The following is a 15,571-nucleotide window of genomic DNA, read 5'->3' as shown; positions in this document are numbered from 1 at the left end:
TATCTGTGTGTCATTGTTTTTGTGTAGAACTTGAGGCCAGAGAGCCAGCAATTAAAAAGAGGACTGGGACATCTAAAGGCTTAGAGGCACAGACCCAGCACACATGCTGGCAGTCAATTGGCAAGCCAGGGGAGGTGAAATTGGAGCGAGAGAAAGAGAGAGGGAGCGGAGATGAGAGAGGGAAGGAGGAGGAGGAGGGTGAGTGCATGTGGTAGAGAAGGGGAAACCAGAGAGAAGAGGGCGGGCTTAGACTCGGGCAGTGCACACACACCCTCTTCTCAGCCTTCAGTCTGGTCTAGGCATGCAAGAGGCAGCATGTGTGAGTATGTGCTGTAATGTGTGTGTGTGTGTGTGTATAGAGTGAAATGCTGCGCTGGAGTCCGGGAGATGTCTCACTGATGCAAGGATTCCCCCTCTTTGCTGTTGGACACGTGCCGATTGTGTTTTAACCACCAAAGGGAATTAACTGTTACACACAGAGAGGAAACAGTGGGAGCTTAAGTGAAGGTAAATAGATGCGTTTGTTGTTTGGAGGATTTTTTTTGCAGCTTTGTGAGTGACAGAGACACACACAGAGATAGAGTTGCTTAAAGGAGGGGGGGGTTAAGATAACTGGTTTCATGTGGTTTGTGTTTGGATGATTTGTTAACCATTTGTATGTAGGGAGGTGAAGTTAGACTCCGTATTTGAGTTCTTCAAGAGATTTTTGTATTGCATGACGTGTGTGTTAGTGTGTGAATGTACACCAACATGTGTTGTAAGATCGCATGCTTTCTTACACAATGTGTGACTTCTCTCCTTTCCCGGTACAGTCTACTACTGTTTGGTAAGGATTTTCTTTTTCCTGTCTTCATGACTCTCTCCCGCTCTTTCTCTCTTTCTCTTCCACACACACACACACTCATGTAAATTTAAACAAATAAAAAGAAAATTGCACCAAAAAAAAAGCCTTGCAAATGTTTTAATCAGGCACTAGTAGCTGTCCTCCGTGGGCCATTGTGTGTATTTGTTAATGAAGGAAGTTTATCAATCATTAATGCCCTCAGCTGGGACGTCGCCTAGTTTCCTACCTGAGGTAATTTGTTGATAAGAAAATACCTTAACAGCTCTCTGGACTGCCAGCACCTGATATTTCCCTGCCACTGCAAACTGCTCAGCTCAAAGGGCAATCACAGGGATGCGTGCTGTAGCCGGGCATGTGTTTGATTGTGTGCTTTTACATAAGATATTACAGAAATATGAAATTACATAAGATAATGTGAGATTATTCCCACTCTCAGATAAAAAAATAAAAGTGCTTGCAGTAATTACTGTCAAAAGCTCATTAGAGAGCTGCTGCACTGTGAAGAAATGTTAAAAACACAAGTCAGAATTTCTGCTTCTGTGCCATCAAAGGTGCACAAAGCAAACTGAAGAAAGAGAGGTCACTCGCTAACGGATTAGGATCTGATAAAGACATTAGCCTACTTTGTGTGTGCGCTCTGTGTTGTGTGGAAATAATGGGGGAGAGGAGAAACAGCAAAAGAGCAGAATAGAGGGGGACTACCCTGACAAAGAGGGAGACTTAGTGAAAGTCATGAGGGAGCAGCAGTTAAAGGCAGAGCGGCATTGAAGATTTTGGCAGGGAGCGACGGCAGCCAAGAAGAAAGAGAGGGACAAGTTGCAAAGAAAATAAAATGCAAAAAAAAAAACAAAGAAGCGGAGTCTGTGAATGTGTGCAGCGGACATATTTACCATCTGTCACTCAAACGTGTGCTAGAGCAGGTGTTGGGTCTCAGCTGTGCAGAGGGTCATCTTCAGGCATCCAGGCAGCCAATGAGTTATGACAGATCAAAGGGCACAAAGTCTCTGGTGTCCTTTCTCCTCCCTCACCTTTTAGATCTTCACTTGAGAAGAAAAACAGTCTTTGTCCATTGAGAAAAGTTGAACAGGTACAATGCAAATTGTTTCAGAGCATCTTAAACTCTGCATCAGTTCTGAATTCAGCACGGATCAAATGAAAACCCTTTTTTTCTTATTAAGTGACTGTGATTAAAAAGGCAATGTGAACTATTTACCTCTTATCACAGCATGGACAGGATATGGTTTAATATTGTTGTGGCGTACCATATCCATGATTATTCCTATTCTTAGCAGCCTAGATTCCTGTGATTCAGTAGCCACCAGGTGTTTCAGGACTTCTACAAGAATATTTACATTCAGATCTTCCACAGAACCTCTTTGAAACTTTCCAACAAGATAAGTCGCAGCACATTTTTTGACTCCACAACTGTAAAACTAAAAATTCCACAGCAAATCAGACGTTCTCCTCGGCCTTATCGCCAAGCTTTAGAAAGGTGTTTACTTTTTAACCTTTACTAGTAGTGATTGATTTGTTTGTGAGAAGAATAATACTGATAAACCAGCTCTCTCTCTGTCTATCTCTCTCGTTCTTATTTTCTTTCCCCCCGCGTTATCTCTGTCTTGCCACAATTCACTGCTTCAGTTGCCGCCACGAGGAAGTTGAATATTGGCAGGGTATTTTGAGGAAGTGATCCGTGAAAGGATTTATAGTGGCAGATAAAAACTGATGCGTGCGTGCGTGTGTGTGTGTACCCGCACACAGTTTTCTTTTTTTTTTTTTCGAAAATGACAAAGACTTTGCGAAAGCCTGAGGCGGTAAAGAGGAGAAGGGGGGTGGTGGTGGTGGGAGCCATTATCTCATATACTGTTACACATTGCTTGTCCAGGTTTTTCTGTATATGTGTGTCCATTTAGGATGTGAGCGAGTGTGCATTGAAAGGACAAATATGCCTGTGTGTACGTCCACACAACCATGTCGTCTGTGTACAGTAAGCTAATATAGTGCATGAGCGTGAAGGGGGGTGGAGGGGGAGGGGAGGGGATGGGACTGTGCTAAGTGAGCCCTGTGGGTGTATGTGTGTGTACATACTGACCCAGATTGATACAATGCTGGCATGGCTCACCTTTAAGGCCCATATAGGTATTCTCTTTTATGCACACAGCCTCACATAAACAAGGACTCTCTGAGGAAGATGTTGAATTTACTTACATTCATGCAGCTAACGTTGAGCAACTCCATCCTCGGCCTCGATCAAAAACCACGTCTTAAAGTAGATGATGGGACAGATCTTTGTTCTCAGTGTGATTACAGTAATAAACACACCAAACCTCAGTATAATCTGTACTATAAATACAAATCACTGGGTCATATGCATCCTCTGACCTGTTCATGTAAAGCTCATAATGCTCTGCATGCATTACACAAATGTAAATAATAATAATAATACTCATGATAATCATCATCTACTTCACCACCAACAACAACATGAACCTCCATCTTCCTGCAGACACTCTCACATCATTGTCCACTACAAGACTCTTCTGATCTTGTGGTGGAGCAGACAAAGAACTGATTATAGATACACCCCGTAAGATGTAATTTGATGAGCGTGCGGCAAGCATGATAAAGTGATGATGCAATTAAAGTGAAAGGGATGATCTCTCTCTCTGTCTCTCGGTCTCATCTTTGTCCCTTCTGCCTCCCTCATTTTCTGAATGTTGCTTCTCGAACGCTTCATCCTTCTTCCTCAGCGGTCCACTTATTTCTGCTGTTAAGCAAATATGGGGCTTACGCAGCCCCCAGTGCCCATCTCCCCACATGCAATCAAGCTGTTTAAATGTTTGTGTTTGACTGTGCGCCTGCGGGTTCTCTGTCTGTGTGTCTGTCTTCCGTGCGTGAGTTCTCCATCTCCCAGTTCTCTGCTGCTGTCACTTGCAGAGCAGCAGAAGTATGCTCTGGGGAAAAACAGGGCAAAGCTGGGAGCTGAGGGTAGAGAAAATGTTTGTTTCTGTGGTTTCGCTGAGTGTGACTCATTAAGGTGCTGGTTCTGTCATGGTTGCATACAATAGCAGAGGGAATCCCTTTGCAGTGTAGATTATAGAATATGGCAGTAGTTCCTAAGCTCAGGGTCAGGATTCCCTCTCTTCAAAGAGAGTTACAGAACAGAAAAATAACTTTTATGCCACCCTTAATGAGGTTCACTTCTTCTGATGTTCCCTCGATTCATGTTTTTCCTTTGTGGATTATTGGATAACTCGACTTAAGGTCTATATAAGGAAAAAGAAAAGAAAATGGAAAAAAATGCTATTTTGTTGGGCTGGTCCAAAGCCGTGTTGTCAAAATGGGTCACAAATGGAATTTCTTTCATTTTAAAGCCAAATAAGTTGTAAACCACTGGGACGTGGTTGGCTTTAGGAAGTTTTTTGGAAATTGCGCAACACAGGAGCAGGCGAATGAGTCAGTGTGAATATTATGGGAGACTGACGTATTTACTTATGCACGTCCGTTTGTAATGTCGCTGGTCTGGTCGAGCAGGACTCCAAGAGCTGTCAGCGGGGATGTGCAGAGCACCAGGTGAAGAACATTGTGTAAGACTCCTCAACATCAACCCTCTGATGAGAAGGAATGAAGGAAAAAAAAAAACAAGATGTAAAAAACGGGAGTAGGAGAAGCAGAAAGGATGCCTCTAATTTGTGAAGTGGTCCAGACGGGGGAGGGGTGTCTCAGAGCTGACATGAGCTGGCATGTGCTCTCATTCATTTCCTCTCTTTTGTCTATTCTGTGTCTGCTGATGAATTGGGAGTTTCCTTCTTCCTTCCTTCCTTCCTTCCTTTGCTCCTTTTTTTCTTTCCTGCTATTTTTTTTTCTTTTCTCTTTGTCTCCCTCTTTCTGTTTCTTGCTCCATCATATCTCCTTCCCTGTGACAGCGTTGCCATCCCTGTCATGTCTGCCCATTATCTCTGATCAACGTTGCGTTCCAGCCCACACATCCGCTCTTGGCTGCCAGCTGATGATGGCAAAACGCATGTGTGTTTATGTGTAAAAAGCATCTACATCTTATTTTCTATACAGAAGGTTTGATCTTCATATTTTCTTTCTGGGAGGATGAAAGCGGGGAGAAAAAAAAAAGAAAGAAAGATGAATATTTATAATTTTGTATGAGTAATCAACATACGCAGGATGTTGGCAGAGTGCAAACAGGATGATATTTTGTCATAGCAAAGAAGCACAATGTGGAGTTTTGATGGGGAAAAAAAGGAAACATGCTTTAAGACAAGATGTGCTACTTGAACAGGAAACTGCTGTAAAAGACTTCACAGACAGAGAGTGGAAATACATGTGTGTGTGAAGTGCTGAGTAGGGATTTAAGAGAGGAATTACTGCAGAGGTGCAAAGACTGTCTTCAAAGATTGTGTTTATGCTTTGTTTGCACTGGGGAGATTTAGCCTTCCTGGGATCTCCTTTTTTTTTTTTTTTTTTTCTTATCTCTGCTTGGAAATCTTTACACTCCCTACTTTTCTCTGTGTGTTTTCTGTCTTAACTTTACATCCACTTGATTGTGCACTTAAAGCAGAGGAAACAGGTCACTTAGCCATTGTCTCCTCTCTTGTCTGTTCCTTCGCTCCCCATCTTTCCCTTCCACCCCCCACATCGATGGTTGCATAAAGAGCTGCTGCCGACCTGGCTTGGCGACTCAATGCTCATCACATAGTCACACTTCACATCGCTGCTTGTTGACCTGGAAGCGATGTGGTGGAATATTACAAGGCAGTCTCAAAAGCCTGCGTGTGCATTTGTAAGTGTGTGCAAGCATGTATGTGAAAATCTATGTGTGTGTGTGGGAGTGACAAAAGCGAAGATGAAGGCTCACGGGCAAAGCTGGATTTTTTTGTTTTTTTTGTTGTTCTTTGGGTAAAAAGAACCTGTGCTGAGTGCTGTATCAGGTTTCTATCAGACTATGTGTTTTTGGCTTTGTCCCGTGGTGGGTTAGCTTTTAGGCACGTGAATGTGTGTGAGCGTGGTCAGGTGGTCTTTGTCGTCTAACCCTCGGGCCTGCACTCAGATGTCAGTCGGTCGTGTGGAGCGTATGCAGGTCACTAATGCACTGAGAGGCGAGGCTCTATTCACTGCAGCCACTCAGAGGCCCAAACAATAACCCCCAGCTCGGGTCCGCACAAGAGATCAACTCCCGCGAAATGGAGCCATTGACCTAGATCCAACCCCTTCCACTGGAAGAGACGCCACATCACCGACATGCTGCTGACATCCTCGTCTCAGACACACAGTTGTGTTTGTCACAAGGCTTCTCTTAATCACTGGCTGAAATCCAACCGGGCAGTAATGTGAGGACACTTATTCTATGTAGGATGGTTTACCAGTCTCTAGGGTGTTTATGGTGCCTCATTAATATATTAGGTTTCAGTTTCAGGAAGATGCTGCTTTAGGAAAAGTGAATGCATTGTTCACTTTTGCAAATACCTTTTTTTCATCATGCTAATTTGACATCATGGGACGTCATTTGTATGCGGTTTCTACTGTTTAGCTTGAACTGTCTGAGCACTTTGATACTATTTTGTGTGCTGCTCATTTAAAGTCATGAAAAGGTTTAGATTCCCCTAAAAGAATTAGATCTAAAGAAAGGTCTCGACAAAACAAGCAAAGTTAAAATATGTAGAAAATGATGACTTTTCAGTATTTTCTGCTAATTTGTTGGTTCAGTAAGAGACCCATGTATCAAAAACAATTCAATCAGTACTAAAAATAGTCATTGGTTTCAGCCTTAAGCTCTCTTGAGTTTTATTTTAGCCTCTCTGTCTGTGTGTATCTAACCTATTGTGTGCTAAGATAACTGGTCGGTTTGCTGTTGTTGAAATTTACAGAACATTGATGCAACATTCTGGGCGTAGGTCTTCTTTCATTCTGCAAATTCGTCACACCTTACTGCATGCAAGGGCCGTTTGTGTTTGTGTGCTCGATGCACAAGGGAAGAAAGAGAGGGAAGTCAGTTTAATTTTGTGAAACAGATAAAAATAATCTGATCATGTTGAAAGTACAGTACATGATACCAATGTTCTCTGAATTAGAGTCATTTTGTTTACACTGTTGTCATAGTGTTATGAGAAGTTTTTGTAGGGGGATTTTTTTGGTCAGTAGAAATGATTGCGGTTTTTCTTTCTGTTGTATCTCAATAAAACTAATTTTCTCATCTCTTAAACCCTGTCAGCAGTGTATTACAGGTTTGCGTAGAACTATAGTGTATTGTTTTGTTGGTCTGTCTCCCATGTTGGCCTGAGACGCAGAGACAACGCACAGTGAGCTGGTGTTTGTCTGTCACATTCTTGCTGAACATTTCTTACCCCCATCCCTCACTGCAGTACATTGTCTCCGGTCTCTCCTTCAAGGGGGCACTTTGTTTGCAGGCGCTGCTGTTGACTCAGGTGCAGGGATGCACTAAGATAACTTCCCCTTTCCACATCCTGCTGATCCCCCTCCCCCACCTCCCTCCAGGCCTAAACTCTGTGCTGCCCATTCCTCTTTTTTTTTTTAGAACACTACCTGCATCACCTCTGTCAGGTTTATATTGGGATGGGTTGCTTTGCCCCTGTCTGTCTATACCATCTCATCCTTCAGTCTTTTTCACTCTCTTTCTCCCTCTCCCATGGTGCCTTCTCCACTTTTTGTACTCCTTACCTGTCCTGTCCTGTTTTTTTTTTGTTTTTTTTGGGCAAACTCTCGTTATTGCTCCCTGGTGATGACTGGAGTATCACTACAAAGGTTTTGCACAAACCCCCAGCACTGATCTTAATTAATAAAGTGATAACAGTTTTAATAACTGTCTTTGCTTTACTCTGACAATTATGTTTCACTAAGGGTATCTTTACTTTGAAATTAGACACAGCAACAAACAGCTTTGTTGACACATTCATATTAATAGTTATTTTTTTCACGTTATTCTTAACAAATGTAACCCCTGATTTGTGTTTTTATTCTGTACAGAAACCGCAAATAACAACTGTGTGCAGTAGCTGCTCAATTTTCCTGTTCCGTTTATATTTTCTGTCACACGTTGGGGGTCAATCCATAGGTTTTTTTCATGAATGAAACAAATCAGTGATGTTTGGATATATTTTCAGAAAGAAATGAAAACCTTGGTTTGGAACTTAGAATAACACAAACTCCAATACAAAACTTTGTTGAGTTTATTTGTGTTTTACATTCATCCTTCAGTGTTGAGTGGCTAGTATTCGTAGCGTGTAACCAATCACACAGTACAGGACATTGCTTAAAATCACGGTGTGGTGAAAACAGATGGAAGGAGGCAGCAGCATTAGAGCTAAAGTACCACAATTTTGAATTAATTTATTTAAACGATGGGAAAAATAATGAAAATCCTATCTGATAATCATTCAGGTCGATAATCAGCTGACCCCTTACAGAATTTAGCCTTTAAACAAAAGACAGATTACTATAAACCATGTGTGCAAAACTCAATCAATCTGGATAATCATAGTAATCACACTGTACACATGGAAATATTCATTTTGCTCTGCTACTACAGGATAATGAGGGCAATTTCGCTTTTTGTGACCCACTCTTTCTGTTATATAGAGCAAACACGTTTGAGCTTTGTTGTCCAACAACACCAAACAAGCACCTTAAAAATGCCCTCGATCTTTCTTACAGACAGTCTGGTCACACTCCAACAATAACCTCCTCAATGACTCTCTCCAGGTAGTCGTCCAGTCGTATCGTTACTTACAACAAATGGGGCCTGTTCACATCTGCCCTACTTTGAACTGACACAACATCTATCTCTATCAGCCCCTCAGGACCTATCAGCAGCACTCCACCTCTTTACCTCTTGTGTCTCCTTCCACCTCGGCACACATCATTCATCTGTCTACCTGTGGCCCAACACTCGATTCCGCCGGCTCCCCACCGCATTAACAGCCTCTCATCCTCGCTTTCAACACCATCATTTTTTTTTTCAGACCCTCTTGCTGCTCTCATCCCATCCCCCTGTCTCAACCTCCCACCTCAATCAGTCTACCTTTGCCTAAAACCCTCTTATCCCCCTCTCTCGCCCACGCAGCCACCCTGTTATTTCACTGTCCCTTCCGGCCTGCACACAGCGGAATAGAAGTATTACCTGCCAATTTAGCCCCATTCAGACCTGTCTGTGTTTGTCTGTGAGTGTCTATATATGTGTCAGTGTCTGACTTTGAGGTGATTCTGTGGTGCAACTGGCATGAATTTCTGAAGACAGTATTTGATGCGAAAGTTAAGTGTCTTCAATCTGGCCATCATCTGCCCCTTTGTAAGATGAATGTAAACTAGTTTTCAGGCTAAAAAGACTACATTGGTTTTGTTCTGACAGCTTACATCATGTGGTAAACTACTTTCAAGCTTAACAGCTCCTTACAGAATGGCCCATTCACACTTCATTACTTTATTGACATGTCAGCCAAGCCGAGAGGAGTTTCGTCTCAGCGCACCACCAATAAAACCTGAAAAGAAAAACAGGACAACTTCCACACATCGCAGCACAATAAACTGCAAAGAATCCAATAACACAAACACCGCAGGATTCCAGGGTGCGCCTAAGTGCATCGGTGATAAAAACAGATTGTAAAGTACTTCGCAAAGTATAGAGGATTCTCAGCTGATTGGGCCGTTAAAAATGTTAAGTAATTAAAACAGTTGTAGCCAGTTAGTTGTGATTTTGCTTATTGTTGTAGTTCTGTGGTGATCAAATCTTCTAAGGAATATTCAAGGGAGAAAAAATAGACACAGACAGAGAAAATTCATGAATGACTTCCCAATTAACAAAAGCCCAATATTGGCTGACAAATATACCAGTCTAGAAATGCATGTGTTACAGTTCTTGAGTTTCTTTCCTCTTTTTTCCTCTCCTTCTGTCAACACTACCAGCTACTCCTCCCCCAGGCTGCGTCTTTGCCCCGCAGGGTCTCTGCAGCTACCAGCTGAATGTGGAGCACGGTCTCATCCCGCTCCTCCTGGATAATTAAACAACACTCCTCTTGCTGCCTTGTGCACATTTGGAACGGCAAATCATCGCATGAATATTCAGTTGATTGGTTTTGATGACTGGGAGGCGATTGTCTGCGCAATCACAGTTTCATCAGGACTGAACCCTGATTGAGGACTGGCAAAAGAGGGATCTGATTTATTAATATTTAACAAACAGCAAATGGTAGTTATTTTCATTCTCCATCCAACCTGCTGCACCGTGTGCCTGTACTCTATCAATAAGAGGATTTTCAAGTGGCATATTAACCTCAAAAAGTCCTGGAAGGATTTAATTAAGGCTGACATGCCTTGATCTTGACCTTGGGAGAATGGAGTGCTGTGATCATCTAGTGTAAAAGTGTCACATTAAAATATACATCTTTAAAAATCATAATGGGAGGTTTTAAATTGTGGGGTTTCCTGCCTTTGATTTCATACAGGGACTCCTGATAGCTGAGGTTGCACTCTGCAGCACCAGCAGCAGCATTAAAAGCTGCACACATTCATTGAATCTCCTGGGCCTCTCACTCAATGGAGGACTTGTGGTAGGAGGAATTTTCTTTAAAATATGGTAATCCCTGACTGCACCATGTGGCAGAGACAGTCAGCTGAAATCGGAGTTAAGGAGCGTACAGCGTAAGCTCCTAGAAAGACGGAGGAGCGTATTTAATGAGGTTAGTGACACTTGAGGAGCCAAGTGGAGTGAATTGGCTGACAGTGAATTCCACTGCCCTTTATCTTTTTTTTTGTACTTGATCCTCAGTTGCCACACTGACCCAAAATCTAAAATCTTTTATATATGTCATCTTGGAGATGATATGCTACACTACATATCGTGTTTTTAAGCTGTTATCTTTATATTTCTTTTCAGTTTATCTTCCTTCACTCTCTGGCACATGCTTTTCTACAGCAATGAATTTGCTTTGCTAACGCAATCCCAAACTCCTTCCCTCCACTTCGCTGTTAGGAGATGACAAATAAAGGGACCATAGTAAATGAATAACAATCATCTCATTTCCTCCCACTCCACTTTGTTCTGTCATTTTTTGTGCTTTGCCTCTGTGGCCTCGAAATGAAAGCGCTCTTCAGGAAGGAATTATAATTTGTCTCTCACCAGTTAAAAGAAATTAATGTTTGATTTGAGGAGGAGCTGAGGCTCATGGTTGCAGGCACACTGTTTGTGTGTGTGTGTGTGTGTGTGTGTGTGTGTGTGTGTCTGTGCGTGTGTGTGTTTAAGCTGAGAGTTGGGGGGAGGTGGCGCGTGTCTTGTCAGATCCCGTAAGGATGAATAAGAAGCTAATCTCCCTCTTCCAGGGAATTCTGCTGGTGATGTTTCAGACAGTCTTCTCTCAGAGGGACTGTGGAAGTGCAGCGGCGTGTGCACTCCCATCTCGACAATGGGATGTTTTCCGAGCATATCTGACTCTTGTCTCGGCATTGGGTAGATGTAGTTCCTGCTCAAATGTGAACAATGCACGTACAGACACACACACTTAGGTGTGCACATCATGCAGAGAAGCAGTGAGGGATAAGCCCCCAGTTCTTAATTTTTTTGGACCATGAGCCTTCCTGCACTTAGCCCTAATTCACATGTTATTCATGGGGCGTTTGTTATCTTTAAAAGCAGATTTGCTGAGTGCAAACAACAACAAGGAAGCCCCAGTGTACATGCATGCACGCTTGAAGGTATATTTGTGTGTATTTCTATAAGTGTGTGCAAAACTGAGGAGCATGGAGACACTGATAAAACCCTTTGCCAAATTCCCGTGGTAGTCTATTTTGACTTACTTGGGAATTAAGTTTTCCTCATCCACAAATTCCTTTGTTTACCCCCCAGCAAGAGCGTAAACCTCAGCGACTTCACTTCTTGCCTATAGCGGGTGGGGGGGGGCAGGCACATTAACAATGTGAGGAATGTAAAAGGTGCGAGAACAAGGCCTAAGGGAAGGGTGATTCTTGCGACTGCGTCATGTGGTTTTTAAGCTTGATGTGGGGGGTGGTCATAGTTTGAGGGTGCAGAGAAAGGTCAGGGAGGCCAGGCAAGCTGGGAGCTTCTCTGGTTACAGCCGTGTCTAGACCGGTCACTACTGTTGCAGTCTTCAGTTTAACTTGGATTATTTTTTAAGCCAGTAATGGCAAAGAGAAAGCACTGGGTGGTAAGGATAAAAGCTAGTATCAATTACTGGCGTCTTTTAAAGTGTTACAATCCAACTCATTAATCATCATTATTTAGTCTTTGGATTAAGTACCTCTAAAGGGTTTTATCCAGGCCACAAAATTGCTTGAGTACTGACAGAGGCTTCCTAGAATTTAGAACTTTATTCAAATTTAAAAAACTGTACTTATCCAGACCTAAACTAGTATAGACAGTGAGAAGTTATTTCATGTAACCACAAGTCATTAGTGGTTGCTAACATACTGTGACTAATCATTTTAAGAGCAAAACTTCAAAAACTTTGTGGAGTGAAGTGTCATCCTGATACGCTGAAGCTCTTCAAAAAGGCAGGCAAGAACTTGTTTTCTTTGTCAATGGGATCTCATTGAGAAAACAAAGTACAGCAAATGACTTATAGTTTACAAAAACAACAGTTATGAAATACAATTACACACATTCTGGTGCTCATCTTCACTATATGCTTTTGTGCAAAATTAAAACCAAAGTTCTGCATTAGGAGTATATTGTAAAGCAAAGTAAGTGCATTTGTCTTTGGGAAATAAAGCGCTCAGTGATTTCATAATCTGAAACCAGTGTCAGACTTCAACAGCCAACTCCAGAATTCGGTCTAGACTTTGACAACAATGGAACATGTTTTGTTTGGCTCCATTCACGGCACCGTGCCGTATCGTCGTGCACATCCACGTCATGTTAGGTTTGCGTCTGCAGAGCGGAGCTGTGTGTCATTTGGGTGGAGCTGTGAGACAGGTGCAGAGATGAAAAGACTGGCAGGGGGAAGTAGGGTGTGCCTCTTCCATGGCTGTTCTGACAGGCCTTTGGTATTTTTCCAAAGAGCGCGAGTGCACGCGTGTGAGTCGGAAACAGCTCGCATTTCTCTTGGGATCGTGCAGGTGTGTGTGTGTGTGTGTGTGTGTGCGTGACTGGAAGCATGTGTGCCTTCATGCCATTGTACTGCGGTGTGTGCTGCAGAAAACTACCTGCTTGCCGGGTGATAGACGCGAGGGCCTATAAGTGTTGAGCATCTTTCTAATTCAACCGTCACAATGTGGCAATATGAGTTTGACAGCTCCGGTGCAGAGTTGTGTTGCTAAATGGCACATCCAGTCCCAGTACAGTGCACAGCCTTTGTCTTGCTCTGATTTTGTGATTTAAATGCATGCAGAACAGATTTGCGCTCACCAAACAGCACATCTGCAATTTAAACAGTGAAAAGCTCAGTGAATAAAAATCTAAAGTTTAAAAGGAAGCAAAGGGCCTTGTTTATTTTTTATCTTAGATTTGTTTTTAGCAAATCAGAATTAGATTTTTATTTCCCTCAACATTCGTCTTTGTCCCCTCTTGTCTGTGAGTGGGCATGTCTGCATGGTAATGATGCTCTGGCTGCTGTTGCGCAGGCCATTGTGTTAATACACTCTCTCAATGTGTTAATATACTGCGAGAATGAGAGCGAGAACGAGAGGCTGAGAGAAAGAGAGCGAATAATTATGTTTCCCCTTTTGTCTCGGCTGCCTCAATTAAGCCTGAAGAGAGGCAGACAGAGCACATGTCTACTTATCCACTTAAAGCTCAGCAACAATAGGACCTCCCAATTTCTCTCTCTTTATCTCTCCCTCTCTCCCGTTCTCATTCTGTACATCTTCCTCCCCCCTTTTTTCCTCACTTTTCCCCTATCAAACTTCTATTCATAGCACAGTACCCCGATATTTCTTTTTTTTTTTTTCTCATTTCCCTCCTCTGTCTGTACCGACCTCAGTTCCCGCCCCTCCTCATGTGCTTCGCCTCCAGCCTCGCCTCACCTCTCAGCTCTACATGGGTTTAGCAGACAGCTCTCCCCCTCCTCTCTTTGCTACCCCTCTCCCTCTCCCATGCCTTGCTGCAGGGCACAGGCAGAGGGAAAAAAAAAAAAAAATGAAGAGACTAAACATTTTCGACTGTACACTGCCGGGGGAGAGGCAGCGGTTTGATTTCCCCTGTGTCAGACAGGATGGTTTTGTTTGTTTGACCTGTGTGTGTGTATTTTTCACCTTCTCCACACTAAACTCAGAAAAAGACTGACGTATATGGCTTCAGAGCAATAATGTACAGTCAATATGAGGAGTTTTAGTCGTGAAGGATCTGCATTTGTTATAGAAGTTTTACATAAATCAACTTCTGTTGTGATTGCAGTATGCTCTATATATTGATCTATTGATTTATTGTCGACTGATTACATTGATGTGGGATTTAAAAGGAAAGCGGGGCTAAAATCCAAAATAAATACTCAGCATCTGTCGAGCATTGTGTGTGCATCATGTTTGTTTTTTACGGGGGTGGACGGACAGCAAGTGGGTCAGCCTCATCAGGACATAAGGGACGGGGGAGAGATGAGAATAAAGGGAGGAGTGAGAGGAAGAGGAGGAGGAGGAAGAGAAGCATCAGGGTCAAGTTTAGCTTATATAACTGCTTCCCACAGCTGGACCAAAATGTGCTGCAGTGGTTCAAATACACGAACACACATGCTGGCCTGGTGCAATGTCAGAACTGACCGGTGGAGCAAAAGCTTTTCATTACGCTCTTCCTTGCGATCAGCTGCTTTCATCAAAGATGCGAGAGGTAGGACGCATCTTTTGCTCCTCCTCGTCTCCTCGAGGCACAATTTAAATGATTGGAAGATCCTCCGAGAAGATGCAGGGTCATGGGAGGGGAGAGGAAGCACAAGTTTGCATAAGTGAAAATCTACCACAGTGCATGTTTTCCATGGATTTTCTCAGCAAGCACTCTCACTTCTATTATTGTCCTCTCTACTTCTCCTTTACTGAACTCTCATTTCTGTGTCTTTTCCCAGAACTGCAGCACAGATGATTTATTGTGTTTCTGCCCCAGAGAATAAACAAATCAGCGGCGTTATCTGATTACTATCTCTTAATTCGATAACACAAATAATAAGGAAAGCAGCTGCAGTTGAAGTTGGGTGAAAGTAACTCACAGTGCTGTTGTAGAGCCATGGGAACAGAGTGATGCTTCTTTTGCATTAAAAAAAAAAAGAGCGAGAAAAAAAAAAAGGCATGTCTGTCCAAAATTACTCACCAGATGTGGGGGCTCTAAACAGACTCTGTGCTGAATGCCATCTGCTTTGCAACCGATAAAGCCTGTCCTTTTCTCCCTCTTGATTTTTTATTTTTTTTGTAATCACAGCAAGATATGTTCTTCTCCATCATTTTCATGCTTATTGGCTTATCAAATCTCACAGTTGTGTTTGCAGCATGGAGGCCGGCAGGTACTCTGTAGAATAACTTTTGGGAGCTCCTGAACGCCTGCACTGACCGACCGAGCAGGTTCATCAATAATATCTGCCCTGTTCTGCGAAAAAGCTACATTTTCATTTGGTTGTGGACCGAAAATATGTGCAAATCTTCACACCAAGCGAACATGCTTGCGCTCGCATACCTTCACACTATACATAGCACATTATGGAAATCCTGGTCTACCCTAAGCGGCTCAGGGCTGGTATTAGAGGAAAATTAGGTCGTGTTGGCAAGGAT

General features: G+C 42.8%; 1 protein-coding gene across 1 annotated transcript in view; it reads left to right on the top strand.

Annotated features, from left to right (window-relative positions):
• The first annotated feature begins 322 nt into the window (after nt 1-322).
• LOC103354493 (TIAM Rac1 associated GEF 1) overlaps nt 323-15,571 on the top strand; it is a 57,391-nt gene continuing 42,142 nt past the window's right edge. The window contains exon 1 of the mRNA XM_008277878.1: nt 323-507. The gene's annotated coding sequence lies outside the window, so the exon portion shown is untranslated. The remainder of the gene's footprint in view (nt 508-15,571) is intronic.

Source organism: Stegastes partitus, unplaced genomic scaffold, assembly GCF_000690725.1.
Source record: "Stegastes partitus isolate 25-593 unplaced genomic scaffold, Stegastes_partitus-1.0.2 Scaffold109, whole genome shotgun sequence".
In the NCBI taxonomy this organism is placed as follows: Eukaryota; Metazoa; Chordata; class Actinopteri; family Pomacentridae; genus Stegastes; species Stegastes partitus.
Note: the sequence above shows the minus strand (reverse complement) of the source record. Positions and strands in the feature narration are given on the sequence as shown.